This window comes from Danaus plexippus, chromosome 2, assembly GCF_018135715.1.
Source record: "Danaus plexippus chromosome 2, MEX_DaPlex, whole genome shotgun sequence".
NCBI lineage: Eukaryota > Metazoa > Arthropoda > Insecta > Lepidoptera > Nymphalidae > Danaus > Danaus plexippus.
The window spans coordinates 9,939,427-9,961,944 of NC_083537.1; the positions used below are offsets into that span (position 1 = coordinate 9,939,427).

At 31.4% G+C, this 22,518-nt stretch overlaps 1 long non-coding RNA gene across 1 annotated transcript; it reads right to left on the reverse strand.

Annotated features, from left to right (window-relative positions):
• Positions 1-2,100: 2,100 nt before the first annotated feature.
• On the reverse strand, positions 2,101-5,660 carry LOC133319160 (uncharacterized). The gene is made up of 2 exons (XR_009752849.1): positions 3,500-5,660; positions 2,101-2,642 (listed from the first exon to the last, which is right to left on the reverse strand). It is a non-coding gene; the product is annotated as an uncharacterized LOC133319160 (long non-coding RNA).
• Positions 5,661-22,518: the final 16,858 nt, after the last annotated feature.

The window sequence follows — 22,518 nt, forward strand, 5'->3', positions numbered from 1 at the left end:
TTACAAATAAAATCTTAAATAAAAGATTTAAATTAAATTTTCAAACAAACATGTTGTTACTACACTTTTCGATATTTGCGAATATCGTACCAACAATAAACATACAACAGCAACACAACAACAGTAACCGACACACGTTGGTACAATTCACGAGAGCGTTATTCGTTTTGAAGGCGCCATTAATTCCAACTTCGCTGTTCTGAGACCGCGCCAACTCTACGCTTCAATGACTATGTGGTTTTATAGTATGAGATACATCATGCTAGTATTAAACATGCTGTGCATACACATGTCGTTAAAAAGTTTTTTAAGACATGTTATAACTTTAAATATAGTCATGCACTAAGCACATCATCATATTTGAATTTCATTTGATCTTATTTGATGCCTAGTTAATGAACAATGTGTTAACAGTGTTAGTTGCGCTGACAACTTAATGGAAACTAATAATAATCGTTTACTGAATAGTCTCGAAGTAACATTGGCATCTTTACGATTCAAAGAAGAGTAAACTGCTGAAAATTTGTACGAGTTAATATAATCCAAAGATTGTTTCTAAAGTAACATAGGGAGGTGGTTCTCTTCTGTGGGTTTAATCCTTATCTTTCGGTGCATAACACACTCTCTGTCCACTACGATCTTCTATCCGTCATATCAGCAACCACTCTTTTTCACTCATATCTTCGTTCACACAGCTCATCCACATCTTTTTAGACAGCCCGTCACATACGTTCACTTGCACAATCCTTTTTATATCACGACTTTCATCCCCCTTGTTACATTGTCATACCAGGCAAACCTTCCACTCTTTAATTTCTCCGGCACTGGTGCTACTTCCAAACTTTCTGTTACATTTTAATACTATTTCTTCATATCACTTCACAATAACACTCCATACACTATACACGTTATTCTTTTGGTATTCAAGCTGTCGTTGGTCTCCCGAGATCCGTTCTTTGGTGAGCAGGATATACTACGGGGAGAAGGGGATGATCTTGTTTCAAATAAAATTCTAGCTCCTTATAGACCTCAGAGAGTCAAATAATTTATATATTTAAGTCATATTGAAGATTGACGATAGATAAAAGAAAATAAAGTTATATGTTGATACGCAAATTCTCTCATTCCTCTGTCTATATAAAGATCAAACTATTTTAAATGTAATAACAACCTGGATACTCTTTCTTTTTGCCTGTAGTAATTATAAAAAGTAAAGACTTAAAGGTTTGTATAGTATTTCAAAATTCTGCTGAAACCGACATGTTACTGCAAAGGTATGGATGTGATTTCGTATATGTACATTGTTATTTTTTTATCAATTGGGACTAAGTAAATTGCAACTATGAAGCAGGTTACAAAATAAAGTAATAATAATGAGACGTAAGACTTGCGAGTATTCATCTAAATAAAACTAATATTTTTCTAATTATACTATTTTATACTACGCGCGTATTTTATTATTTTAAAAACTATATACTGCTGTGATCACAAAGTACTGTGATCGCTGCAAAGTAACCGAAACGTCTGGAATATGTTGTTTTTAAAATAATAAAATACGCATAGTATAATCCGAAAATATTAGGTTTTTTTTAAGTTATTTTAATTGTTGATATTGATAAATAATATTCTTCTATACTAAGACACCATATGCCAAAAAACTATCAATAAAATGCGGTGTGTTAGTGTGTGGACAGAGTAATGTTACTTCATGCTAAAAAAATATTACTTAAAATGTTATATTTTGTCGTAAAGATATTGATTATACTCCAAAAAAATATTTATCACTAATCAAATGTTTACTAACGATTACTATAAAGCTGTTTATTTAAATATCTACGCGTCAATACGAATTCACTGCTGTCTGAAGTTTGTAATGAAATCATTAATTTTAATGTCACTGAATATTCCAAAAAGGTTTAAAAGAGATCGCATATTTTAGACCATTTTCAATAATAACAGTCCGAAAACTTTTACAGTTAGATTCAATAGTTTTCTAAATTTACGATCACTATTATCATATGCTATATTAATAAATGGAATGTGAAGAATAACAGTCAACGGATTGGTCATGTTGCGTTGTTGTAGTTGCGTTTTAATAAAAATATATATATCGGATTTTATTACAAATTCATTGTTTTAAAGACAGGACGCCAGCCTCGCTGACGTCTCTAATGTCACTTGTTTCAGTAAGTTCCAGATATTTTAAAATGAAACTTCAATTCTTCTAAATGTTCTTGTATTTCTCGAAGGTTCTTTATGCTCCGCACTCGCTGAACTCTGCAGTCCCCTGTTGTGCGTCCAGACGTCATATTTAAACCAGAATTCAAACATAGTTCTATTCTCTTTGATTTCGTTTTACTTTTAACAATAGTAACGACGACCAATAAGGTGTTATAATAATTGATGCCAGTTATTTTCATGTTGCATCCGTCGTTGAAGCTGCTTGCGCCGATACGGCCATTCTGGCAGGCGGTGCGTGCTCTGCACCTGCCTGGTGATGTGTTCTCTCTTGCTTAGCTTTCGTTATTTTCTCGTATCCGTTGCAGGTCTCGTAGAGTAGATGGGCCAGGTTCAAGAATTGATGCTTCATCGTCCGAAGTCATGCCGATACGGTTATACTGATGCGTGCTCTGCATTGTTTTCTGTGATAACAGAGAGATACTTATGAAGTCTAGGTACTTCCACAGTAAACCTAGATAACTTTATATTGTTATAGTTATGGTTAACAAATTTGTTGTTGTCGTATGGGTTACGTTGTTTATTAGGACTCATCGTGAGACGAAATCATAATATCAGGTCCAATTATTTAATCTACTTATGGCTTTGGGGCGTCACACGAACATTCATAACATATGTCATAGGACGTCTCCATCCGCCTACATTTTTTTTTTTTTTTTTTTCTTTATTTGTTTGGCGTAAGACGTCTCCACCCGTGTACAATATTTTTTTATTTTTTATTTTTTATTATTTTTTTTTTCTTTCTTTATTTGTTTGGCGTAAGACGTCTCCACCCGTGTACAATATTTTTTTTTTATTATTTTTTTCTTTCTTTATTTGTTTGGCGGAAGACGTCTCCACCCGTGTACAATATTTATTTTTTTTTTTTATTTTATTTTATTTGTTTGGCGTAAGACGTCTCCACCCGTGTACAATATTTTTTTTTTTATTTATTTTTTTTTTTTATTTTTTTTTATTTTTTTTCTTTATTTGTTTGGCGTAAGACGTCTCCACCCGTGTACAATTTTTTTTTTTTTTTTTTTATTATTATTATTATTATTATTTTTTTTTTTTTTTCTGTCTTTATTTGTTTGGCGTAAGACGTCTCCACCCGTGTACAATATTTTTTTTTTTTTTTTTTTTCTTTGGTTCGGATCCGCACGCCAAATGCATCTTTTATAGTAATATATCTCAAACTAAGTGTTAGACAATCACATTGCTAGCAATGATTAATGGTAATGCGTTTGAATGAAGCAATTTGAACAAAATGAAATACGCTCACCGGATAACTATTAGGTAGGCGAACCGTCCACCTAACTGCTTGCTTAGTAATTCTGTGTCGTCCCTCAGATGCTGTGAAGTCTCATCGTAGCTGGTCATGTGCCACATTCGTAGCTGGTCATCCACGGTCTAAAATCACTTTACAAGATATTAATCATTCTCAATTATTTTCTGGATTTTGTATAGTTCACAAAATTTTAAATATAGGGATATCCGATTTCTGGGGTTATATTTTTATTATTACAATATCTCCCTTCTGGAATCTTTTAATCGTAGCTCGACCTCTCAAAAACCTAGCTTTGTATCTTCTCTCCGCCTCGACCATCCTGTTTTGAATGTGTTGGTGCATTACTTCGATTTAAACGGACTGATTGTTGAATTGTAATCTAAACTGTCAAAGCATAATTGACTTGTTCGTATGTGCAAAACATCGGCAAGGATACTAAATTTTCCACATGTATTTTTATCACGTAATAAATCTGCTCCGGTTAATATATCAGTAGTCGTTTCAAAACCTGGAACTATAGAAAATTATTTCTACATTAATAACTATTTAACTATTCATTGAAATAGTAAGGTCCGATCTCAATCCACGCAAATAGTTTATGATTTGTTTTCTACACCCAGAGATATCATTTGCAATTGATTCTTGTATAACGCACCACTGCGATCTTGCATTTTATTTAAGAGTACATTTACCAGTTGGTATTAAATTAAAATTCGGCGTGATCTCCTTATTCCCGTCGGAAACACGATTCAAACGCATGATCACGGTTAGCAGAAAAGGAACAGAAATTAGTTATATTCGCAATAGATGTATTTGATCAGGATTTTGGAGTCGAGTATGCTTTCGTTTGAATTACAGCATCGTTTTTGTAGAGGCACTGGCGTGTGTTAACCAGACATGTTGCAAATATTACTGTGAAGAGTATGTCTATTATCGTATTTAAATAAAGTAATGGTCTTAGTAGTTTGATATTAAAATCATGCAAGTTCTTATAAATCGAGTGAGTACCTTTCTACTCAAGTCTTCCCAAGGCCTCCCTACGTCATCTCATGGTATTCTTAAGGATACAGCAAGGACCTGTGGTTGGCTCAAGAGTAACACGCGATTAGTTCAGAGGTACGCTCTCCACATCTGTGGTGTAGACTTGTCTTCTCACGGTTCCACAAGGCATCCCTACGGAATCTCATGGTTCTCTTATGGATACATCAAGGACCCGTGGTTAGCTCAAGGGTAACACGCGATTAGCTCAGAGGTCACGCTCTCCAGATCTGTGGTGTATAATTGTCTTGTCACGGTACCACAAGCCTTCCCTACAGAATCTCATGGTTCTCTTCAGAATACATCATGGACACGAGGTTAGCTCAAAGGATAATAACAAATGTTAGCTATGGTCTCACGTAATGCCTTTTGTGTAGATGTTGCAACTAACCAATCGTCTGCACACTTTCTAGCTCGCTCCTTTAAAAGACTTTAATTCTAATGTCGTAGTTACTGATTTGGTACGTATTTACAGCCGTAAAGATGCGTTTGAATCAATCCCGAACACACACTCTATCACCGGGATCAAAAGATGATAAAATTAAAATGATCTTGTTAGTAATTTTAATCGTATCCCTTGTTTTTTTTTTAGTAGCAAACGTTCGGTCACGCTCTGCATTGTTGACATCATTTGCATGAAAGACTGAGGAGCGTTCTTCATTACGCATGTTCTCCGGATGATTATTTTCTTGAGCTGGATCAGGATTTACAAATACACTAAGACCGGCAGTAACTGATCACAGGAGCGATCCCACTTCTGATATCGGATTTTATTATAAATTCATTGTTTTAAAGACAGGACGCCAGCCTCGCTGACGTCTCTAATGTCACTTGTTTCAGTAAGTTCCAGATATTTTAAAATGAAACTTCAATTCTTCTAAATGTTCTTGTATTTCTCGAAGGTTCTTTATGCTCCGCACTCGCTGAACTCTGCAGTCCCCTGTCGTGCGTCCAGACGTCATATTTAAACCAGAATTCAAACATAGTTCTATTCTCTTTGATTTCGTTTTACTTTTAACAATAGTAACGACGACCAATAAGGTGTTATAATAATTGACGCCAGTTATTTTCATGTTGCATCCGTCGTTGAAGCTGCTTGCGCCGATATATATATATAGTCAATAAAAGATGTAAAGTCAAACTGATTTATGAGAAAGGATTTTAAGTGAAAATTCTTTTAATTTAATGTTATTAGAGACGAATTTATGCAATCGAATTAACGGCTAATTGAACTATACTAGGAAATGTGTCAATTGTCCGGAGGATGACGACTAACTTTATTACAGTTAGGCCACCGTCAGTTCTACTGGTCTGCTTTAATTGCTGTTCCATGATCTTATAATGTCTATTGAAGACGCCAACAGAACTTTATCTCTATATAAAATGAACGAAGAAATTGAAAATAGAGAAAGGTGGGCACACTTTGATGGGTGCAGGCTTAAAGTGTGCAAACGATTTAAGGACCAATGAATTTGAAAGGAATAAGAGAGAAAAAGGAAGAAGAAATACAAAAGTTACTTCTGGTTCTACTATGGTCATAGAAATTATACTGACAATTATGGGAAAAATATTCGTGAAAATATTTTGAAGTTGCCTTTTTAATCTCTCCTGGATGACTAGAAGATGACCTGGAGCGAATAGTGTTTTACTTATATAATAATTGTATAATAATTGTAGGCCATAAAGTCCTTCAATTATTTTTATTATAAATATTCATTTTTATATAAATTTTATTAATAAAACAATGTTAATATTTTTAAATTGTAATAAACAAAAACGGAACACCAATTCTTATTAGTCAGAACAAAAAATCGAATAAAAATCTTAGTTTTAATTAGAAATAATAAATCTGTTAACATTTCCAAGGATTATTAGATTTTTAATTCAAGTAAATACAATTCTATTATACAAAATATAATTTTAGTTTTTTAAACACTAATTTAAGAAGTAGCTTATAGTTGTGTATACTTTTTAACTGTTTAAAGGACTTGATTGCCATTATCTTAAATATTCAAGAAATGTCTAAGATTCTATTTATACTAGACTCATGCTATTTCTTATTATTATTATAGTCAACACATATTATTATGTGGTGAGGATGCTACGGGGTTTATGATATGATATGAAGATGAAATACGATGCCATAATGATATGATACGTCGTGATATAGTATGATGACACATACACACATATTTAAAATACTTATTAGGTATCGCTGTAACCTACTACTGAACAGATTTGACTCCATTCTCTGTCATACCAGTATATTACATTCCTTGTAGGAAACTGTCAAAGTTTTATTTAACATTGCTTTTCTTATTTTCGAGACGACCTTAACGACCATTTCATTGTCATTACCGTCCGGCAAACTTTACATCACTTTTTAAAAATATATATAAATTTACTTTTTAATGTTCGTTTTTCTGTCTTCGTTTTAAAAATCAAAAACGTTATGTAAATAAGCTGTTTCGTCCGTGGAATGTATAAAACATTGAACGACCATCGCCGGGGCAACACCGTTGTATTTATAAAAAATCAAGTAATGAGTGCCGCTTTTCACTCCGCGGAACCAGCACTTGCGAGTGTCAACCTGGACAATTCTCTTACCTCACAAGCGCCGTTCACATTAACTGAGTCATGTATTTTCAGTTGCACCGTACGGGTTATAATTATGTAATCATTATAATGTACATATGTCTAAGTAACGTTTGTAGTTTTCCTGCAACCTCCGTCTGATCGCAGGTCATTTATAAAATTACAGCAAAAAATACCTTTATAAACATAAAGTTATAAAATAAACTTTGTCCTCCTCTGTTTTGCTTATAATGTATAACAACAGTAAGAATCTTTGAAGTAATCAAATAACAAACATCATGTTATTTAATATCTTATTTCTGTATATATTATTCTTGTATTTTTGTTCGCGAAGTAATTAAAGGCGACCAATTTACTTCGCCGTTGTAAACATATCGAGTTAATTGCTTAAGCAATTATCGTCAGATGAATTCACGTTTTCGTTTTCATTACATACATTTTATATTAAAAATTCTACAACATTTGGTACTTAAACGTATTTATTATTACATATATACATAACTTCATATCGCACATCTCACTTTCAAAGATTTATTACCATAGAAATATATAGAGAAATAGTGTCTTGGTAGGAGGGTATAACATCTGTCATACGTATAATTATCATCCACAACTCAAACTTATACCATCAATCTATTCGTCAGGTAACAATATGTCGTCTGTTAAAATCGACCGGAAGATAAGGCTGAACAGATTTACGTCAAGTATGATACGTCAAGATTTTTGTGTCGAGTGCTTGGTTATTATTTTATTTAGAGTGCGGGAAAATAAGATGGTTGCTTCACTAGCCTTCAGCAGTCCATAGCGTGTCAATTAGATGGGAAACAATTTCCAATCTCCAAGTGTGTCTAACCCCAGGGGGGCTATAGAGAGCCTCTTGGTAAAAGACTCGATATCAATTTTCAAGAGGTTTGGTGTCCTTCAGAGGTTTGGTGTCCCTCACACTCCGCTGTTTAAACCCCATTATCACAAAGATACTGATGGTTTTGTTGAATTATAATTTCATTTCATGACATAAATATTTCAAATTAAACATCAAATTTGTACAACGGTTCTTTTCACTCAAAAGACACCTGACTAAGTTTAGAGTTCTGCGCTGTACACTTTTGCCAGTCCACCGCCACCTGGGGGCCAATATACACTTGTTTCTTAAAGGAGACGCGAATTCTATGTCCACCAGACGCGGCATACCTTGTTTTTATATCCATGCAAAATTGTTGGTTAAAATTTCATAAGAGCCTGGTTCATATGCATGTTTATAAACACCATGATACCTGCTATCAGCGTCTTCGTCACTCTGAATACCCCAAAAATTTCTACTCTCTTGATGCTGGTAATCAGTGTTGTGGGCAAGACAGTTTATTCTAATTTATATCTACAAATATAATGTCGACGATTCAATTTCTTTACAGCGACCGTGATGACGGGCAGATAAGATAAAAGTGACAGACACTTTAGGGATCAAGACAATTCATGATTACTCAATGACTTGTCTAATGAATTTAATCAATTATGTAATGAATTTAAACTGTCTAGTAGTAACTGCAATATTATGAGAAAACAAAAAAATATGAAACATACAAAGCAAAGAATCAAGTAGCATCTAGAAACAACTTAGAACGCCTCAATCCTAAAGAGCAGATCGTTTCGTCCGTCACCTGCTCGTATTATAATAATAAAAATAATTCAATCATATTTTAAATATACTTTGTACGTTGATTTTTGCTTGAGGAAAAATAAATGAAATGTTAATGGAATCCCAACAAAAAGTCAAATTAAACATTACAATATACCTAAAAATGAAGCAGTATTTTCATTTTATATAATTATTAAATTTATAAATAACGTTTTTATGAGGAATTCAATGACTCATTCTGAATTGCTAAAATATTCAGCGAGCACTTTATTAGTATAATTGTACTTCATAATCAAGTGATGGCCTCACTCGTAAATTAAATATGTCTATTTCAGTGTTATCTTATTTAAACTGAGGAGAGGAAGTATTCGTAGCAATAAATAGTTTTATTATTCATATAAATTTTGTGTATCTCATAGTAAACTCATGATTAAATTATTTACCCTTTAGCGTTTTACTCTCTATATGTTTATGCGTTATACAAGATGAATTAGATTGTATTATTGGTTATTAAATTAATCATTAATATGAGAAATATTATGACAACTGTGCACGTCTCTATATTGTGTTGCATTTTATAACAATAACTAAATGTTAAAGGATACTAATTTATCTATAAGAAGCAACGAAGTTTAACTTACACAGATTCTAAAGCGTTTAATCTGTATTTTTCATTAAAATATATGTCTCAAAACAAATAGATAAAAATAAAGTCGATATGAATTATTTAAGAATTTATCTAAGATCGTAAGACTAGCTATTGATAGGATTGAGTACGAGGCTTACCTTGATCTTGTAATGCGATGTGAAAAAGCTGTTGGCCATTGTGTCACCTGTCTATAAAATAATTTTTATGTTAGATTTCACCCGCTACAAATTTTAATACAATGCTTTATTCTTATAACATACATTACACAGTGAGCTTTTTCAAGCTTTCATATGTTTTTTTCTCCACCGGTTTTTTGTTACGATATCTTCCAAAACAATTAAAAGTCGTTCCTTCCACAGTTTCCAAACACTACACACACTCGTATATATAAAACGCTTAATTCTTGTCTGATGTCAACCATTTTAATATTTTTGATCCCTTTTAATGACGAGTATCAAATAGCTTATTTACACAAAGATTTTTCATGTTAGTTTGACGAAATTCTACTCCCAGAAATATACAATACCTTTACGAATTCTCAATAAGGCCTTTTGGTGGAATTTATAATGATACGATCAATGGATATGATTTGCGCTCTTTGTCATGTCTTTATTATTTTTTTCTCACTTGTTCTTTGATATCATGAACAAAATTGGGAATAATGAAAATATTTGAATAAATTAATGCGTGAATGATATTTGAGGAATGAAATAACTCAGACGGATATATTTTAAAATACTAGTATAGCAAGGACTTCTTCTCTTTTTGGACGTGTAAAGGATTTTAGACACAAATAAATTCTTTGGAACTAGATTCGGCGACTGAGCAATAAACAGTACAAATTTCCTCTGATAATTTTAATAAATATTTATTGTATATTCCTTGCTCACATCATAAATAAGTAAAAGAATACGAATAAGAAAGATAACTTTAGATGTTTTATATCTTAGATGGCTACTTATTCACAAGTTGAACAGATTTTGTCATCTGAGTTACTGTCTTTTATATTAAAAAGCCTTTTTCTTTCCTTATCATCAGTACTTAAGACTTAATAAGTAGTTCAAAGTCTCTTATACGTCAAGAAATCTCGTTTGCAGTTAATCCTCCATGCATAACATTGGTTCTACCTCCAACAGAGCTTTAAGATTATCCCTTTTTTGATTTTTACTCAGCTTTATAAGTTCAAAGGTTATGAGAATCACAGAGTGATTCTGTGTTACATATTAAAGCAGATCTTTCAAAACTTTATTTCACAATGATATATATTCAGGTAAAAGTAATCAATATTATTGATTACAAACATAATGAAGGAAATAGATAACAGAATATAAATAAATAGCAAAGTGTGTGTACCATAGTTATTACTTCTTGTGATCCTCGCGTAAATTTATATTTTTATTAAAATTGTTACATGCCATACTTTAATACGTTAGAGGTGGGTAGTAAATTAAATAATATGTACAATTAAAACCAGAAATTCAATCGTCCGAATCCTGTTTGAAGGCAGAAACTGTAAGTTAAATTTCTCTCAGCCACTTTTATAAGTCTTCCACGCTAGGTAAAGGCTTAATGTCTTCATAAAATTTCCATATTAGAGTGAACTCGGGGCGGGTTCGAGATGATAGCGGTCATATTTTATCGTCGCTATCAATATGGCGAGATCATAAAACCTGAACAGGAATGCTTCATCGTTTCAATGTTACAGGTGGCGATACATTAACATTCGCGATGCAAGTTACCTACAAATAATAAATTAACTACTATGCTTATTGAATTAAGTACTATGTAACCAATATTATAGAGATGAAATTAATAAACGCATAATTTATGGTTCAAGTTAGATCATAATTTCAAGTAAGGCTAATTCTCATAAACTTCTTGCCTCGTTCGGACATTTCGTTTAATGTAATAAATTTATACGTATATAATTCAATTACATGAATACTTTAAGGTTGCATCGTCAAAGGGAACTTATCGTTTTTGTATTTATCTATTTTAAAGAGATTTATATAAATGTTACATTTGTACTACTCAAACCCTATAGCCTGCACAATAGAGAGCCTGGACTCTTTGTAAAACCTGACAGAAGTTTTTGAACTACCGATAGATTTTGGTTTAAGATTTAAACATCTTTGGAAGCTGTTTGCTCCTGAATGAGAGTAGGTAAGAGCAGAAAAGTCCAATATTTTTTATAAGGATAAACTTAGGGGCGAAGGGAAAGAAACTCCTTGCGGCAGTAAATATATCGCGATTCAGCAGCATTTACCGTGACTGAGTTTTTTTAAAGATTGATGCCTCTATGACGAGAGCATAAAAATAAGTTGTGTGAACCATTTTATGGCTCGATGGCTTTTGATGGATTTTACGTAGAGTTACAGAACTACAGTATTGCTCTCACGACAATACTTAAAAAATAAAACAAAAACAAAACAACAAAAAGCTAAAAGTTTAAAAACAAACGAACAAATAAATATTGCAATTTAATGAAATTATCATAAAACTGGTGATCTTATATTTTGTAACAAAATTATGACTGACTTCCGGGAGACCTTACTTAAATATATTTTGTGGTTCATACATAGATGTATTTGAGTTATCTGTTTGATCCGTAGCTTGATTGTTTTTATTACTAACGCCAAAACTTTTTTAATTTCTTGTTCATTATGTTGTCTATAAAGTGATAAGAAAATCACACGTTGCTATGATGTGTAGAATACTTCATTTCTACTTAGTCATATTCACGTATTTGTTTATGCAAATAAGTTCGGTATAAACACACAAATAGAACAACAAGTTTCGAGGATATTCTTAGTAAATATTCTGATCCTGTAAAAAGATTTATAAAATTGTTTTAATAACATCAAACGTATACTAGTAGATATGTTCAGAATTCATATCTCGTACGATTACACTAACGCTTTCTCATTAACTAGTCGCCTGACGTTTAAAGTTTAAATGAAATCAAAAACTTTTCATATAACTGTGTTTTCGGAGCGCGTTCAATAGCACTGTTAGACAAGTTAACAATTATATGATTGTGACAAATGTCCAGTAATATGAAGAACTGACAAATTAATTGATTTGTTTGAAATTCCTAAAACCGACACCGAGTCCTAACGGGACGTTATGAAACGCTGTAAATTACATTAATTTACTTTATTTATAAGAAAACAGACTCCACGAGGTTTGTGCTCTATATGTATAAAATAATTATAAAATATAAAACGACTTATCAGCACTCTTAAATACTGCTTTGTTAATGATGGACAAACACAACAGCCATGGTTTTTATTTCCTTTTGTGTCTCTCTCGATATGAAGTAGGTACTCAACGTATTCGTCGATTCTAGTTTCGATGTAAACATCAAAACCTCTGCTTCACTACTTCAAACACTGTATAACATGTGACATATATTTCTTAACATCATACTAATTGAAATTTGTGAGCAGCGAACGATTGACAGTGCTAAAGAGCAAGATTGTTGAAACTCACCGAGATCAATTAAAGTGTATACAAAGTTTGAAAAATACTTCCCACATATTACTTATTTCTTTTTTACTTTACTACTTTGATAAGTAAATAAATGAACAGTTAATAATATTCATTCAGAAGATTTCATAAAAATAATTAAAAACTTGTTTACGCGACTCATTGAATGAGGGCGGCGATGCTGTAAAGTGCAGATGTTGTTAAAGAGGTGGTTATCAATTTTTTGCCAAATACCTTAATTAATGTTATTGTATCAATAGCTTCATAGTCTTGTCATGTTATTTAAAATACGTAAGCGGTAATAAAAAATAAGCTTTTTGTAAATCCCTGAGACTTTAGTTCTTCATATTGTTTTATAAGTTTATAAAAAAAATTCTGATACGTTTTCTAACGGTTGTTGGTAAACGGAGATGTTGAGGCCTTTTTAAAATATATTAACTTTACTAGTTCGATACGTTATATTTTTGACGTAGTTATTAAATCGTTTGTGAAATCCATTTTAATAGAATTTATCAGTTTGATACCGTACGTCTCCTGACAGACAGCTCGTGCTCTAACAGACCGTGTCTGATACACTTGTATACTCGTTCCACACAGCCGACTCACCACTGACTCGCTGAATTGCATATTATTATACATCAGAACAAAGACGATAAACTCGAACTTATGATATTTTTGACCTTTTCACTGAAATTAGTAGGTTTAAAAACGTAGCCGAATTCGCGAATTCCCATTGTAACATTTAACATTGTCTTCAAATAATATAATAACAATTAAAATATTGTAAAACACAAAAAGCGCGTTTTACTTTCACATTTTTAGTTAACATTAAGAATTCAAATCTCAAATATCCCCAAAAATTACAAGAGTTTTATTTAGTTTGTATCAAACAGAATATTGTATGTACTACTACGAGGTAAAAATTTAAACCGATATTCGACAGTCAGTAAACAGCTGGTCTGGTTTTTAAATTTTTATTTTTTCATTGAAACGTTCTTTCCAAAGTCGGCCAGTTCGTTTATTTAAATCAAATAGTATGTTAAATATTAACAAAGTACCACACTTGTTTTATAATCTTTTAAAAATCGACGTAATTTCAATTAAAATACAATATAATGTCGACGCGGAGTTTGTCTTTACTCGTACAATAATGTTTCTAAAACCTGTTTATGTTTCGTTTTGCGGGTTCGTACAAAATTTGCATCTATATTGAATTCAGAGCCGAGCATTTTATAACAGAGTTATTGTTATTATTAAAAAAAGCTTTTAAAAAAAATGTTACACTCTGCATGGCGTGTTATGAGATATTGCATTGAATATCATACAAATAATAATATTTTCGATTTTAGTTGTTCCCGTGATAAATGAGATACAAATACAGCAATATCCTGTGGTTGTTAAACGTCTAACTTAAAAGAATCTATTATTCAAGAAATTATTCATAATTAACGTAATAGTCTGTAGCGTTCGAGTCTGTTTTAATAAATTGTTATTATGATCCTTGAAAATCAATTAATTTAAACGCTAATCTCTCGCGGGACGTTACTTACTGTCTCCTGTTACTATAAAAATATAAAATAAAAATATTAACACTGACACAAACAATGTTTGTTAATATTTAATTAAATATATTATTGTATTATTGTATAGTGATTTAAATAAAACTTATAAGTTTATATAGCAGAGATTTAAATTAAGTTTCATCTTCTTACGTACAGTCAACATATAAGTAGATAATTAAAGCCTTTACTCGTCTTTGCTCGTGGTTGTCAACGCATATCATGTCAACATGAAGTAAAACACCGGGTTACATATTACATACTCCTCCTCGTATGTTCAGCTTTAACCAAACCATGTTGCCAAAATATTTTATTATATTCTAAATACTCTTTGGTTCTTACTTTACGACATATTAATTTTTTTATTATAAAAATAAATTCTATGCAGTCGAACGGCACGCTGATAGAGCGAGTGTAAACATTTGTCGGAACTAATTAAAAATCCGAACTTTATCTGCGTTGTGAGCACGCGGGCCATGTCACACCTCACTCGCCGCCGCAGCCGTGGACGTGAAAGAAACGATTACGTTATGTGCCGAGTGCGGAGAACTGTAGTGGAATATATTAGAATATTTTGTCATTATTTTGTTATTAAGCGTCTCTTTTAAACGATATCCTTAACCATCAAAGAACATAAACAGCAATGAACGAATCATAGACATCATGTTACTTTTTTGATATTTCAATTCCTTTTCACTTCATACTATATTATGCATTTAAATAAATCTACATATATATTTAAACACTCGGTTTCATATATCGATATACATCTTATCCATAATTCCTTAGCATACTTTTTTTTATCAATATTTTTGTGCAAAGACTTACTGTAGCTCAACACAAGGCCGAGTATAGTTTTATTGAACACTGCGTCACTCTCTGAACTGTATCTCTAACGTATGAAATGCTACAAAAACATTCGCTTGAAATCCAGTCGACCCGAGCGCGGCCCGTTGTTTACATTCTCACATTGATTTATTGCCATCAGCTGACTCCCGCGATGCGTCGACATGCGACGAGCCACAAACAGACTTCAAGGGAGACAAATACAACTCACATACTAGTAGAGCCACTGACGACTTTTACCTACGACTCATACTGTCAGTTAAAAAACTAGGGTTCATTATAAAAAATAAAAACTTAAAAAAAACGTTGTCTTCGTTTATGTTAAAAATACAAACAAGAATTATCTGAAGTAAATTAATAAAAATATTTTGTATTGAAATGTAAAAAAATATATATATTGAGTAGGTTCACTTGCCACTTTGGAAAGACAAATATATTAGAGATAGAAGAGCACACTCTAGAATAAATTTCATAGCTTCAAGTAAATGTTTAATAATTGTTATCTGTAAAAATATCTGTAACCGGAAACAAAACAAAGACTAGTATTGTAATCACTCCGCGCCAGGCGGCCGACTGTTCATGTTTTGTTTACCGGAATTGTGAAATGTTACTTGGAAATAGGAAAATTAATTTTCTATGTTTGTATTAACCTTTTATATTTATTGTTGAAAGTCGACGTTTTACTAGGAAATTTATAACATCTTATTATATAAGAGGGTTTATATGAGAGCATTATATAAGAGGAATCTTTAAGAAAATATGTATATTCTATTAGTCTCTCAGAAGAAATATGCGCCTCTCAGAAAATCCTTAAAAAGAAAGTCCTTTCACGACCTTGTTTCGGGTTTGGGTTGATTCAAAACAAAAATCACTGAGTAACTTAACTCTAGACGACGAAAAATAAAATAAAAAAAAGTTATTTAAAATATATCCATCACAAACACCAGATCTTGTGAAGGTAACGGTTTCTTAAAAATATAGTGACGAAGCTTTTATTTACTTTGCTTCTTTCGAAATTCCATGTTTATTCTCTATTATATAAAGGTCAAGAGTATTAATAAAATACCGACATTTTAACGATTTTTATGATTTGTAAACAAGTCGATCTTTTTGTATTATTGAAGTTGAATAGTTATGTTACAATATATTCATACCAACTGATCTTTTAGATGCTTAGAATATCCGAAGCTATAAGTCAACAAAGAATAAAATGAGCAAACACTTGTTTAATTCATATACTCTAGATATATTATTAAATATGGCAACATTGACTTCAAAAACGACACGAGCTGTTCACACTACGCCAGTGGTTTATTTATTTAATAATCGTTTGATTAATTGCATATCTTATCCAGCAAGCCTTTAGAGTTTTAATACCCTGGCTGTAAGTTTTTACTAAAAACAATATTAATTTCTCAAACTCTCCAGTTTACTATTTCTTAATTCTTTATTTTCTTTGTAATTAAAAATTAAATAAGATATTACTGTCCTATCTCTTGAACGAGCCATAGTGTTATTGTCTATTGAACGGGAGAGGTTAATAACTATCACAATACAAACACCTCCCTCTGCAATATTTGTTTTGTTTCTTAAGAAATATAAGTGAGATTTTATTTATAAAAACTAGCGTGAAGCTGTGCACCATGTCTAATGATATTATCACCAATTAAGCTGAAATATAATTTTATTTGAATTAGTAGCGCATTAATAAATGTATATAGATTTATTTTAGATTAAGTTTGCATTGGATTTTAAATACTGTAATATGAACTTGAAAATTGCCTTGCATTTTCTGGAAGTGAATAAAAATTAAAATAATAATAAAAGTAATAATAGAACTTACTTCTTTATTGAAACGGAGAATCAGACTGAGATAAGTCACCTGTCTAACTTTATTTGTAAAATATTAATAAAATTATCTAACGTAGAGTTATTCAACTTCACAGAGACGAGAAGGAGAAGGACGAGAAGAGAAAGAAGGAGAAGAGAAGGTTCTACTCATGGTCAAGTAAAGCATAGGACTTAAGTCGTGTCCTCTTCATATTCCTCGTTGCAAATCGATCGTCTTTGAAGTTATTGTGCGAGGTACATTCATGATTTCAATGACAACATCATCACAAGACATTACTTATTCAATGTGAACTTATATATTTTTTTTACATTTAATCAATAAATATATGTATACAAGTAAGGTCCAAAAAATAAGCAAAAGATAGAGAACTTACTTAAAATTGTATCTTAAATAATAAAGATGTTATACTAATGATATAATGAGTTGATATTCAATAACCTCAAGCTTGTCTCGTGTCGTGTCGCTCCAACCATAAAATAAGTTATAATACTTTTGGATTCTCCGGTTTTACGATCATCTTTATTGCTTAAAACCATAAAAATATAACCGCCAACCTCGTAAATGTTCTTGTCAATGTGAAAATTTTACCAAAAATTCAAATCGCTATGTAACGAAACCTTCATTACAACATAATGCCTCGCTCCGTCGCACATATTTTAATGACAGCTTTATTCTTCGTATTCCCATGAGCAAATTTATTTAATGAAAAAATCCTCAACATTATTTTTGCTGATTTTAACTTTTAACCTACTACTCGAACATGAAATATCTGGAATAAAAAAAAAAAAGAATGAACTGTTTGAATTTAATAGAATATAATATAAATGAATTGAATACAATATGTGACAGTTATTGATCTTATGTCGTATTTATTGATCGCTTTCTCTAATACAGGGGATTTCATTTAAAATAATTATCAAAAAACGTTCTTATAATAAAGGTCTAGTAATTTTGTTACTAAATGAATACTCGCGAAAATCTTAGATCTCAATTTTGTTACTAATAGGTTTTTATATTTAAATTATTAGTAACTCTCATGATCCTATTATAATTTAGTTTAATTTACGTTGTATTAATTTGTGTCGTCCAAATCACCTTTTTGTAGAAACTTTATTGTATGGTTCGAGACACTTATGACAATATTGAATAACGAACAAATTTCTAAGTTATAATTTGAAATTAAAAAAAAATCGATTCTTTAATTAAATAGATTTGTCTCTGATATTAACACAATCTACACGAATGAGAAACATACATCTCTCCACCAAATACTTAATTGAGATAAAGCCTTATACAAATCTCAGCAGATTTTTATATCAAACGATAATCTATTGTTTTGGAAGTGTTTCAAATAATTCATATTTAGAATTGTATACTTAGTGTAAGAGATATTTTGTTTTATTTCAAATTTTCTTTTGTCCACCTCGGCTATCTGCGTTAATTCGAATGATTTCGAAATAAAAGACATACAAGAATAAATAAAAAGTATTCACTTGAATACTTTTATGTAAAAACAGTTTGTAAGAAAATGATAATTTAATCCCAATTTGTTAACAGTCGATGAGAATGTGAACGACAACGATTTTGTTATATCATTAATTGTTAATTGATAAGACACTGTTTGATTTGAAGCTTTACGGGTGATACAAGTTATGCAGGTTACACAAGAAAGCATTTTCCAGAGATGATTGCTTTCATTATAATTAACATATTTGTACTCGGGACTCCACAATGAACACACGGGTTTTTAAGTCGCCTTGTGTTATCATCGTTATGAATTATAAATTGCGTTCTAAAATATTGACTTCACGAGTATGAAGCAAAGTGGACAAAACTTTTGGATTTCATGAAAACAATTTTAAAATTCTAGTTGTAAACAAACTGAAAGTAGATACAATGGCACTAGTTTATAGCAAAAATATAATTAAAACAAAAGGGTAATTTTATCATTCGCGGCTGATATCGAATAATTCAGATAACATATTTTATGGTAACTGTATAATTACCATAAAATAGAGTTATAATTACAAGTAAATTTTAATATTAAAACCATGTCATTAAGGAAATTACAATTTATGTATATAAAATTTAAGATCTTCAATAATAAATTGGTAGAGAATAATAAGTTCACAGAGGAACGTACTGTAAACAATACAGGTCGGTCTGAATCAAGAGCGCGCAAGCTGAAAACCGTTTCTATTTTTCTCCTTAAGTCTTATTTCTTTACTTTCCTCCAAAACAAATCCCCTCTCCTCTAAACTGGCCATTTTCTAATTTCATTGTCGACTGTAATTTTTTTTTATCCTTAAAATACTTTAACCAACGGGGTCAATGTCCGTCCGCCAACCGTTGATCACATTAATTCATTAATAATAAGAGATACGTTAAGGTAACTTTATTAAAAAAGATAACTGTGACCTGTTCATTAATCGTTTTCAGATACTTTAACATCGATTTCAATTGGAAGTGCATTTTTATTGTTTCAGTCGTAGTCACCCTCACTCCCAAGATTGTAATTTAAAACTCACTGGACGTAACCGAGTAAAAGAAGTGATAGTTAACTGTAATTTACATTAAAACTGAAACCTTATTTACTTAAAAACTTCCATAACCTTTAAACAACTCGTGGTTGATCTACGTATTATGTAGCACGTACGAAGCTGATGGGTATTTTCCAACCTCGAGAGTGAAGCCGGAAGTTACTAACATTTTATGAAACGAGTTTTATTTTATTTAAATAATGAACAATTAATTTAACGAGTATTTATTCTTCGAAATCGCTTATTTTCCTTATTTTTATTGATAGAATATTTGTTAGGCAATATTTTTTTTTTTCGCAGACAAAATGACTACACAATTATTACGTCTCCTAAGCCAGAAACCATTAAGTGCTGGTTGGTAGCTATTCCTGATCCAGAAATATTGACCTGGAGGAATAAAGATCATTCGGCAGGTCGATTTCAAATAAATTTACATATAGACAAAAATTAGAAAAAAAAATCTATTTGGCCTGCTATGTCGATAACACTGATCAAAATAAATAAGAAACTAAAAAAAATATATAAATGAATAATTATTATTTCTAGCATCTAGGACTGTTTAAGAGTCAGTCAGTAGTAGAGTACAGCAGTATAATCACCGACTGTGCAATGTTACTTAAATGACAATAAAATTAAAAAGTTTCAAAAATGGCTCAAAACACTAACAAAAATATCCTCTGATTCTTTTAAATTTATGGGAGCACTCAATCTGTACTGAATTATTTGCGCCAGCACCGAGTTCCGCGCGCACTGTAACAGTTGTAACTACTAGTACACTGTTAGCTTAACCTTCCTTGGTTCTTCAAATACAATGTACACTTGAGGCCTTCGGGTCATGTTGACCCGATGTCAAAAATATGGAGTATTGTTTTGAAATAAATAATAAATCTAATTATTTTAAAAACACATTTATCAAAATCAAAATAAGAATACTTTAATCGACTATATTATACGTTATATTACTCATCTTCTTGGCAACACGAAAGGCACAAAATTTCAAAATGTTTCAGACATATATATTTCTTACATTTTTTACAGACACTACACCTTTTTCTTCTATTAGAACTCTAAGTAGCGGAAGTATTCGTTGTTTTGGTAACATCTGACTGTATTCGTTGTACTAATTCCCGTGAAGCATTTGTCCGACGAAGAGTTTGCCTATGCTCGATGTGATCATTTACCAATTCCATACCTAATTTCTCTAGAAACAAGTGTCTTTGTACGGTTCTCTTCTGTTTCCAGTCTGGGTGGGTGTCGCAGTATAATACGTAAGCATTGAAACATGACATATCAATCATATTATGAAATATGGCTATTGGCCACCTTCCAGTCATTCGTTTACAACTATAGGCCGAAACCATTTTATCTAAAAAATCAACAGCACCTTTCGTTGCATTATAGTCCATGATCATTTTTGGTTTCTTCTGCTCTGAATCACGTATTTCTATTTTGTTGTGATTTGTACTCCACAGAATTACATTTTTGTTCTTTATTTCCGAAACGTGAAGAACCTTCTATATTTGTTTGTTTCAAAATTATATATTTTAAACGTTTATTTAGAAATAAATTAAAAGAACTTCTGAATCTATTTATGCGATTAGAATCATACCTGGTAATACCTGGTGTAAGTTTTATAAGGTTTGCACTACTTAAACTATCTCAGGTGGGGTTCGTGACCATACAAATTCTTCATTTTCCGATAGCATTTCGTTCTCATTAGTTCTGGTATTGGTAACGAATCTTGAAAGAGGTTCTTCGTTGCTACTTGTTCCGTCGCTCCTGTTTTCATTGTCCAAACTGAGTTGAAAATTGTCTTCAGGATTTTCATCCAAACTATTCTCCGTTTCACTAATTATTTTATCTTCAGAATTTATATCATATTTAGGATTTGCGAAATCATAGAATTAGTTAAATTGCGAGCCAACAAGTCCTAACAACAAATGACTCAAATAAAAGTAACCGTCTCACGAAACTAATGAAATCTATCCGCATGCAAATGTAAACAAATATTTTTTCTCAAATTACCTTAAACAATAATAACAAACATTTATAAATTGTAAGTATATTCTTAGAATGCAACAAAGCATTATTGTTTACCAAACATGGGCTCTTCTGACCCGAGGAGCTTTTCATACGCGGGTATTATTGACCCGAGGAACCTCAGATGGAAAAAATTTATTTTTGTTAAAATACGACAGATCACAATAATTTTACAATACTAATATAGAGTGAACGCATCAATAATAATTGTCCTGAAGTCGTAATTAATTATATTAATAAATACAACTTTTATTGCCAGTTAAATTTCAGATTCGGGTCAATATGACCCGAGAAACCGAAGAAGGTTAATCAAGAGATATCAGTTTTAAAACAAAAAAATATATAGTTATTGCTCATTGATCATTTAAGTTAAATAGGCGTTATAATATCCACAAATTAATTTATTTATAAGTGAATTATTTCTAGGAAAACATCAACGTCGCAGTACCAACCATATATCCAAGTGTCTGTTATAATAAAAGCCGCAAATCCTTGTGTTAAAGCTATTATAATAATTATTAATTTAGAATTTTTCTTATACATAATGAGATCTAATATTTTCGCGAGTTTTATTCATTTAAATGAAACTAGTATTATTCGGATATACTACGCGGATTTTATTATTTAAACATTTTCTTATACATTTTCAGAAAACTAATAGTAGTTAATATTGAGGTGTTCATAAAAAAAAATCCGCCCGCAATTTAAAACACAAATCGAGATTACCAAACACTGAGGAGCACCAAAAGAAATTCTTTAAATTATTATA